The sequence below is a fragment of the Epinephelus lanceolatus genome, unplaced genomic scaffold (genome assembly GCF_041903045.1).
Source record: "Epinephelus lanceolatus isolate andai-2023 unplaced genomic scaffold, ASM4190304v1 scaffold63, whole genome shotgun sequence".
NCBI classification, from domain to species: Eukaryota; Metazoa; Chordata; class Actinopteri; order Perciformes; family Serranidae; genus Epinephelus; species Epinephelus lanceolatus.
In genome coordinates, this window is record NW_027556845.1 from 10,001 (window position 1) to 20,000 (window position 10,000).

Below are 10,000 nucleotides of genomic sequence, written 5' to 3' on the forward strand. Positions count from 1 at the left end.
AGCCGGTCACGGGCCCCCGGGCCCGGCCAAAGGGTGGACCCCACCGGTGCTCGGCCCCCACGCGCCCCACGGAGCCCCCGCTCGCGCCAGGCACCCCCGGGGCTCGGCTCTCGCTGGCCCCGACGGACCCGCCGCCCCTCCTCACCCTTGACAGACATTAAAGGGGGCATGAGCTCCGTTTCCGCCCAGCCTTTGCCAGGCTGTCCATTTCACTGCCCCGAGGCCGGGGAGCGCCGCAACGGCCGCCGCCGACCCGGTCACGGGCCCCCGGGCCCGGCCAAAGGGTGGACCCCACCGGTGCTCGGCCCCCACGCGCCCCACGGAGCCCCCGCTCGCGCCAGGCACCCCCGGGGCTCGGCTCTCGCTGGCCCCGACGGACCCGCCGCCCCTCCTCACCCTTGACAGACATTAAAGGGGGCATGAGCTCCGTTTCCGCCCAGCCTTTGCCAGGCTGTCCATTTCACTGCCCCGTGGCCGGGGAGCGCCGCAACGGCCGCCGCCGACCCGGTCACGGGCCCCCGGGCCCGGCCAAAGGGTGGACCCCACCGGTGCTCGGCCCCCACGCGCCCCACGGAGCCCCCGCTCGCGCCAGGCACCCCCGGGGCTCGGCTCTCGCTGGCCCCGACCGACCCGCCGCCCTCCGCCTATCTCACCTCCACCCAGCACTGGAGGCAGGCATTAAAGGGGGAATTTATCCCCTGTGTTCCACCCTCACTTCACCCAGCTCTCTGGCTCTCTGTCTCCCTCCCTCTCCTCTCCCCTCTCTGGGGGAGACTCTCACCGTCCCAGGCCTCATTCTCCCACCTCCACCCAGCGCTGGAGGCAGGCATTAAAGGGGGAATTAATCCCCTGTGTTCCATGCTCACTTCACCCAGCTCTCTGGCTCTCTGTCTCCCTCCCTCCCTCTTCTCTCCCCTCTCTGGGGGAGACTCTCACCGTCCCAGGCCTCATTCTCCCACCTCCACCCAGCGCTGGAGGCAGGCATTAAAGGGGGAATTAATCCCCTGTGTTCCATCCTCACTTCACCCAGCTCTCTGGCTCTCTGTCTCCCTCCCTCTTCTCTCCCCTCTCTGGGGGAGACTCTCAACCTCCCAGGCCTCATTCTCCCACCTCCACCCAGCGCTGGAGGCAGGCATTAAAGGGGGAATTAATCCCCTGTGTTCCATCCTCACTTCACCCAGCTCTCTGGCTCTCTGTCTCCCTCCCTCTTCTCTCCCCTCTCTGGGGGAGACTCTCAACCTCCCAGGCCTCATTCTCCCACCTCCACCCAGCGCTGGAGGCAGGCATTAAAGGGGGAATTAATCCCCTGTGTTCCATGCTCACTTCACCCAGCTCTCTGGCTCTCTGTCTCCCTCCCTCTTCTCTCCCCTCTCTGGGGGAGACTCTCACCGTCCCAGGCCTCATTCTCCCACCTCCACCCAGCACTGGAGGCAGGCATTAAAGGGGGAATTAATCCCCCGTGTACCACCCTCACTTCACCCAGCTCTCTGGCTCTCTGTCTCCCTCCCTCCCTCTTCTCTCCCCTCTCTGGGGGAGACTCTCACCGTCCCAGGCCTCATTCTCCCACCTCCACCCAGCGCTGGAGGCAGGCATTAAAGGGGGAATTAATCCCCTGTGTTCCATGCTCACTTCACCCAGCTCTCTGGCTCTCTGTCTCCCTCCCTCTTCTCTCCCCTCTCTGGGGGAGACTCTCACCGTCCCAGGCCTCATTCTCCCACCTCCACCCAGCACTGGAGGCAGGCATTAAAGGGGGAATTAATCCCCCGTGTACCACCCTCACTTCACCCAGCTCTCTGGCTCTCTGTCTCCCTCCCTCCCTCTTCTCTCCCCTCTCTGGGGGAGACTCTCACCGTCCCAGGCCTCATTCTCCCACCTCCACCCAGCACTGGAGGCAGGCATTAAAGGGGGAATTAATCCCCCGTGTACCACCCTCACTTCACCCAGCTCTCTGGCTCTCTGTCTCCCTCCCTCTCCTCTCCCCTCTCTGGGGGAGACTCTCACCGTCCCAGGCCTCATTCTCCCACCTCCACCCAGCACTGGAGTAAGATCTTAGGGGACACTTTAATCCCTGTACCACCCTCACTTCACCCAGCTCTCTGGCTCTCTGTCTCCCTCCCTCCTCTCTCCCCTCTCTGGGGGAGACTCTCAACCTCCCAGGCCTCATTCTCCCACCTCCACCCAGCGCTGGAGGCAGGCATTAAAGGGGGAATTAATCCCCTGTGTTCCACCCTCACTTCACCCAGCTCTCTGGCTCTCTGTCTCCCTCCCTCCTCTCTCCCCTCTCTGGGGGAGACTCTCAACCTCCCAGGCATCACTCTCCCACCTCCACCCAGCGCTGGAGGCAGGCATTAAAGGGGGAATTAATCCCCTGTGTTCCACCCTCACTTCACCCAGCTCTCTGGCTCTCTGTCTCCCTCCCTCTTCTCTCCCCTCTCTGGGGGAGACTCTCACCGTCCCAGGCCTCATTCTCCCACCTCCACCCAGCACTGGAGTAAGATCTTAGGGGACACTTTAATCCCTGTACCACCCTCACTTCACCCAGCTCTCTGGCTCTCTGTCTCCCTCCCTCCTCTCTCCCCTCTCTGGGGGAGACTCTCACCGTCCCAGGCATCATTCTCCCACCTCCACCAAGCGCTGGAGGCAGGCATTAAAGGGGGAATTAATCCCCTGTGTTCCACCCTCACTTCACCCAGCTCTCTGGCTCTCTGTCTCCCTCCCTCTTCTCTCCCCTCTCTGGGGGAGACTCTCAACCTCCCAGGCCTCATTCTCCCACCTCCACCCAGCGCTGGAGGCAGGCATTAAAGGGGGAATTAATCCCCTGTGTTCCATGCTCACTTCACCCAGCTCTCTGGCTCTCTGTCTCCCTCCCTCTTCTCTCCCCTCTCTGGGGGAGACTCTCACCGTCCCAGGCCTCATTCTCCCACCTCCACCCAGCACTGGAGGCAGGCATTAAAGGGGGAATTAATCCCCCGTGTACCACCCTCACTTCACCCAGCTCTCTGGCTCTCTGTCTCCCTCCCTCCCTCTTCTCTCCCCTCTCTGGGGGAGACTCTCACCGTCCCAGGCCTCATTCTCCCACCTCCACCCAGCACTGGAGGCAGGCATTAAAGGGGGAATTAATCCCCCGTGTACCACCCTCACTTCACCCAGCTCTCTGGCTCTCTGTCTCCCTCCCTCCCTCTTCTCTCCCCTCTCTGGGGGAGACTCTCACCGTCCCAGGCCTCATTCTCCCACCTCCACCCAGCACTGGAGTCAGATCTTAGGGGACACTTTAATCCCTGTACCACCCTCACTTCACCCAGCTCCCTGGCTCTCTGTCTCCCTCCCTCTTCTCTCCCCTCTCTGGGGGAGACTCTCACCGTCCCAGGCCTCATTCTCCCACCTCCACCCAGCACTGGAGTAAGATCTTAGGGGACACTTTAATCCCTGTACCACCCTCACTTCACCCAGCTCTCTGGCTCTCTGTCTCCCTCCCTCCTCTCTCCCCTCTCTGGGGGAGACTCTCACCGTCCCAGGCCTCATTCTCCCACCTCCACCCAGCGCTGGAGGCAGGCATTAAAGGGGGAATTAATCCCCTGTGTTCCACGCTCACTTCACCCAGCTCTCTGGCTCTCTGTCTCCCTCCCTCTCCTCTCCCCTCTCTGGGGGAGACTCTCACCGTCCCAGGCCTCATTCTCCCACCTCCACCCAGCACTGGAGTAAGATCTTAGGGGACACTTTAATCCCTGTACCACCCTCACTTCACCCAGCTCTCTGGCTCTCTGTCTCCCTCCCTCCTCTCTCCCCTCTCTGGGGGAGACTCTCAACCTCCCAGGCCTCATTCTCCCACCTCCACCCAGCGCTGGAGGCAGGCATTAAAGGGGGAATTAATCCCCTGTGTTCCACCCTCACTTCACCCAGCTCTCTGGCTCTCTGTCTCCCTCCCTCCTCTCTCCCCTCTCTGGGGGAGACTCTCAACCTCCCAGGCCTCATTCTCCCACCTCCACCCAGCACTGGAGTAAGATCTTAGGGGACACTTTAATCCCTGTACCACCCTCACTTCACCCAGCTCTCTGGCTCTCTGTCTCCCTCCCTCCTCTCTCCCCTCTCTGGGGGAGACTCTCACCGTCCCAGGCCTCATTCTCCCACCTCCACCCAGCACTGGAGGCAGGCATTAAAGGGGGAATTAATCCCCCGTGTACCACCCTCACTTCACCCAGCTCTCTGGCTCTCTGTCTCCCTCCCTCCCTCTTCTCTCCCCTCTCTGGGGGAGACTCTCACCGTCCCAGGCCTCATTCTCCCACCTCCACCCAGCACTGGAGTCAGATCTTAGGGGACACTTTAATCCCTGTACCACCCTCACTTCACCCAGCTCCCTGGCTCTCTGTCTCCCTCCCTCTTCTCTCCCCTCTCTGGGGGAGACTCTCACCGTCCCAGGCCTCATTCTCCCACCTCCACCCAGCACTGGAGTAAGATCTTAGGGGACACTTTAATCCCTGTACCACCCTCACTTCACCCAGCTCCCTGGCTCTCTGTCTCCCTCCCTCTTCTCTCCCCTCTCTGGGGGAGACTCTCACCGTCCCAGGCCTCATTCTCCCACCTCCACCCAGCACTGGAGTCAGATCTTAGGGGACACTTTAATCCCTGTACCACCCTCACTTCACCCAGCTCTCTGGCTCTCTGTCTCCCTCCCTCCTCTCTCCCCTCTCTGGGGGAGACTCTCACCGTCCCAGGCCTCATTCTCCCACCTCCACCCAGCGCTGGAGGCAGGCATTAAAGGGGGAATTAATCCCCTGTGTTCCATGCTCACTTCACCCAGCTCTCTGGCTCTCTGTCTCCCTCCCTCCCTCTTCTCTCCCCTCTCTGGGGGAGACTCTCACCGTCCCAGGCCTCATTCTCCCACCTCCACCCAGCGCTGGAGGCAGGCATTAAAGGGGGAATTAATCCCCCGTGTTCCATCCTCACTTCACCCAGCTCTCTGGCTCTCTGTCTCCCTCCCTCTTCTCTCCCCTCTCTGGGGGAGACTCTCAACCTCCCAGGCCTCATTCTCCCACCTCCACCCAGCGCTGGAGGCAGGCATTAAAGGGGGAATTAATCCCCTGTGTTCCATGCTCACTTCACCCAGCTCTCTGGCTCTCTGTCTCCCTCCCTCTTCTCTCCCCTCTCTGGGGGAGACTCTCACCGTCCCAGGCCTCATTCTCCCACCTCCACCCAGCACTGGAGGCAGGCATTAAAGGGGGAATTAATCCCCCGTGTACCACCCTCACTTCACCCAGCTCTCTGGCTCTCTGTCTCCCTCCCTCCCTCTTCTCTCCCCTCTCTGGGGGAGACTCTCACCGTCCCAGGCCTCATTCTCCCACCTCCACCCAGCACTGGAGTCAGATCTTAGGGGACACTTTAATCCCTGTACCACCCTCACTTCACCCAGCTCCCTGGCTCTCTGTCTCCCTCCCTCTTCTCTCCCCTCTCTGGGGGAGACTCTCAACCTCCCAGGCCTCATTCTCCCACCTCCACCCAGCGCTGGAGGCAGGCATTAAAGGGGGAATTAATCCCCTGTGTTCCATCCTCACTTCACCCAGCTCTCTGGCTCTCTGTCTCCCTCCCTCCCTCTTCTCTCCCCTCTCTGGGGGAGACTCTCACCGTCCCAGGCCTCATTCTCCCACCTCCACCCAGCGCTGGAGGCAGGCATTAAAGGGGGAATTAATCCCCTGTGTTCCATGCTCACTTCACCCAGCTCTCTGGCTCTCTGTCTCCCTCCCTCCCTCTTCTCTCCCCTCTCTGGGGGAGACTCTCAACCTCCCAGGCCTCATTCTCCCACCTCCACCCAGCGCTGGAGGCAGGCATTAAAGGGGGAATTAATCCCCTGTGTTCCATCCTCACTTCACCCAGCTCTCTGGCTCTCTGTCTCCCTCCCTCCCTCTTCTCTCCCCTCTCTGGGGGAGACTCTCACCGTCCCAGGCCTCATTCTCCCACCTCCACCCAGCGCTGGAGGCAGGCATTAAAGGGGGAATTAATCCCCTGTGTTCCATCCTCACTTCACCCAGCTCTCTGGCTCTCTGTCTCCCTCCCTCCCTCTTCTCTCCCCTCTCTGGGGGAGACTCTCACCGTCCCAGGCCTCATTCTCCCACCTCCACCCAGCGCTGGAGGCAGGCATTAAAGGGGGAATTAATCCCCTGTGTTCCATGCTCACTTCACCCAGCTCTCTGGCTCTCTGTCTCCCTCCCTCTTCTCTCCCCTCTCTGGGGGAGACTCTCAACCTCCCAGGCCTCATTCTCCCACCTCCACCCAGCGCTGGAGGCAGGCATTAAAGGGGGAATTAATCCCCTGTGTTCCATGCTCACTTCACCCAGCTCTCTGGCTCTCTGTCTCCCTCCCTCCCTCTCCTCTCCCCTCTCTGGGGGAGACTCTCACCGTCCCAGGCCTCATTCTCCCACCTCCACCCAGCACTGGAGTCAGATCTTAGGGGACACTTTAATCCCTGTACCACCCTCACTTCACCCAGCTCCCTGGCTCTCTGTCTCCCTCCCTCTTCTCTCCCCTCTCTGGGGGAGACTCTCACCGTCCCAGGCCTCATTCTCCCACCTCCACCCAGCGCTGGAGGCAGGCATTAAAGGGGGAATTAATCCCCCGTGTTCCACCCTCACTTCACCCAGCTCCCTGGCTCTCTGTCTCCCTCCCTCTTCTCTCCCCTCTCTGGGGGAGACTCTCACCGTCCCAGGCCTCATTCTCCCACCTCCACCCAGCGCTGGAGGCAGGCATTAAAGGGGGAATTAATCCCCCGTGTTCCACCCTCACTTCACCCAGCTCCCTGGCTCTCTGTCTCCCTCCCTCTTCTCTCCCCTCTCTGGGGGAGACTCTCACCGTCCCAGGCCTCATTCTCCCACCTCCACCCAGCGCTGGAGGCAGGCATTAAAGGGGGAATTAATCCCCCGTGTTCCACCCTCACTTCACCCAGCTCTCTGGCTCTCTGTCTCCCTCCCTCTTCTCTCCCCTCTCTGGGGGAGACTCTCAACCTCCCAGGCCTCATTCTCCCACCTCCACCCAGCGCTGGAGGCAGGCATTAAAGGGGGAATTAATCCCCTGTGTTCCATGCTCACTTCACCCAGCTCTCTGGCTCTCTGTCTCCCTCCCTCTTCTCTCCCCTCTCTGGGGGAGACTCTCAACCTCCCAGGCCTCATTCTCCCACCTCCACCCAGCGCTGGAGGCAGGCATTAAAGGGGGAATTAATCCCCTGTGTTCCATGCTCACTTCACCCAGCTCTCTGGCTCTCTGTCTCCCTCCCTCCCTCTCCTCTCCCCTCTCTGGGGGAGACTCTCACCGTCCCAGGCCTCATTCTCCCACCTCCACCCAGCACTGGAGTCAGATCTTAGGGGACACTTTAATCCCTGTACCACCCTCACTTCACCCAGCTCCCTGGCTCTCTGTCTCCCTCCCTCTTCTCTCCCCTCTCTGGGGGAGACTCTCACCGTCCCAGGCCTCATTCTCCCACCTCCACCCAGCGCTGGAGGCAGGCATTAAAGGGGGAATTAATCCCCCGTGTTCCACCCTCACTTCACCCAGCTCCCTGGCTCTCTGTCTCCCTCCCTCTTCTCTCCCCTCTCTGGGGGAGACTCTCACCGTCCCAGGCCTCATTCTCCCACCTCCACCCAGCGCTGGAGGCAGGCATTAAAGGGGGAATTAATCCCCCGTGTTCCACCCTCACTTCACCCAGCTCCCTGGCTCTCTGTCTCCCTCCCTCTTCTCTCCCCTCTCTGGGGGAGACTCTCACCGTCCCAGGCCTCATTCTCCCACCTCCACCCAGCGCTGGAGGCAGGCATTAAAGGGGGAATTAATCCCCCGTGTTCCACCCTCACTTCACCCAGCTCTCTGGCTCTCTGTCTCCCTCCCTCTTCTCTCCCCTCTCTGGGGGAGACTCTCAACCTCCCAGGCCTCATTCTCCCACCTCCACCCAGCACTGGAGTAAGATCTTAGGGGACACTTTAATCCCTGTACCACCCTCACTTCACCCAGCTCTCTGGCTCTCTGTCTCACTCCCTCCTCTCTCCCCTCTCTGGGGGAGACTCTCAACCTCCCAGGCATCATTCTCCCACCTCCACCCAGCACTGGAGTCAGATCTTAGGGGACACTTTAATCCCTGTACCACCCTCACTTCACCCAGCTCTCTGGCTCTCTGTCTCCCTCCCTCCTCTCTCCCCTCTCTGGGGGAGACTCTCAACCTCCCAGGCATCATTCTCCCACCTCCACCCAGCACTGGAGTCAGATCTTAGGGGACACTTTAATCCCTGTACCACCCTCACTTCACCCAGCTCTCTGGCTCTCTGTCTCCCTCCCTCCTCTCTCCCCTCTCTGGGGGAAACTCTCAACCTCCCAGGCCTCATTCTCCCACCTCCACCCAGCACTGGAGTCAGATCTTAGGGGACACTTTAATCCCTGTACCACCCTCACTTCACCCAGCTCCCTGGCTCTCTGTCTCCCTCCCTCTTCTCTCCCCTCTCTGGGGGAGACTCTCACCGTCCCAGGCCTCATTCTCCCACCTCCACCCAGCACTGGAGTAAGATCTTAGGGGACACTTTAATCCCTGTACCACCCTCACTTCACCCAGCTCTCTGGCTCTCTGTCTCCCTCCCTCCTCTCTCCCCTCTCTGGGGGAGACTCTCACCGTCCCAGGCCTCATTCTCCCACCTCCACCCAGCGCTGGAGGCAGGCATTAAAGGGGGAATTAATCCCCTGTGTTCCACGCTCACTTCACCCAGCTCTCTGGCTCTCTGTCTCCCTCCCTCTCCTCTCCCCTCTCTGGGGGAGACTCTCACCGTCCCAGGCCTCATTCTCCCACCTCCACCCAGCACTGGAGTAAGATCTTAGGGGACACTTTAATCCCTGTACCACCCTCACTTCACCCAGCTCTCTGGCTCTCTGTCTCCCTCCCTCCTCTCTCCCCTCTCTGGGGGAGACTCTCAACCTCCCAGGCCTCATTCTCCCACCTCCACCCAGCGCTGGAGGCAGGCATTAAAGGGGGAATTAATCCCCTGTGTTCCACCCTCACTTCACCCAGCTCTCTGGCTCTCTGTCTCCCTCCCTCCTCTCTCCCCTCTCTGGGGGAGACTCTCAACCTCCCAGGCCTCATTCTCCCACCTCCACCCAGCGCTGGAGGCAGGCATTAAAGGGGGAATTAATCCCCCGTGTACCACCCTCACTTCACCCAGCTCTCTGGCTCTCTGTCTCCCTCCCTCTCCTCTCCCCTCTCTGGGGGAGACTCTCACCGTCCCAGGCCTCATTCTCCCACCTCCACCCAGCACTGGAGTAAGATCTTAGGGGACACTTTAATCCCTGTACCACCCTCACTTCACCCAGCTCTCTGGCTGGCTGTCTCCCTCCCTCCTCTCTCCCCTCTCTGGGGGAGACTCTCAACCTCCCAGGCCTCATTCTCCCACCTCCACCCAGCGCTGGAGGCAGGCATTAAAGGGGGAATTAATCCCCTGTGTTCCATGCTCACTTCACCCAGCTCTCTGGCTCTCTGTCTCCCTCCCTCTTCTCTCCCCTCTCTGGGGGAGACTCTCACCGTCCCAGGCCTCATTCTCCCACCTCCACCCAGCACTGGAGGCAGGCATTAAAGGGGGAATTAATCCCCCGTGTACCACCCTCACTTCACCCAGCTCTCTGGCTGGCTGTCTCCCTCCCTCTTCTCTCCCCTCTCTGGGGGAGACGCTCAACCTCCCAGGCATCATTCTCCCACCTCCACCAAGCGCTGGAGGCAGGCATTAAAGGGGGAATTAATCCCCCGTGTACCATCCTCACTTCACCCAGCTCTCAGTCTCCCTCCCTCCCTCCCTCTTCTCTCCCCTCTCTGGGGGAGCCTCCGGCCAGCCACCGCCGGCCCTGTGTACCCAGCGCACCGGCCGCCCCTGTGTACCCACACTTAAGCACCCCTCCTCGGGCTAAACCCCCTTGGCCGCACCGCCCAGCACTTCGCGCCCCTGGTACTCCAAACCAAGCTTCGCGCCCCTGGTACTCCAGCAGAGGC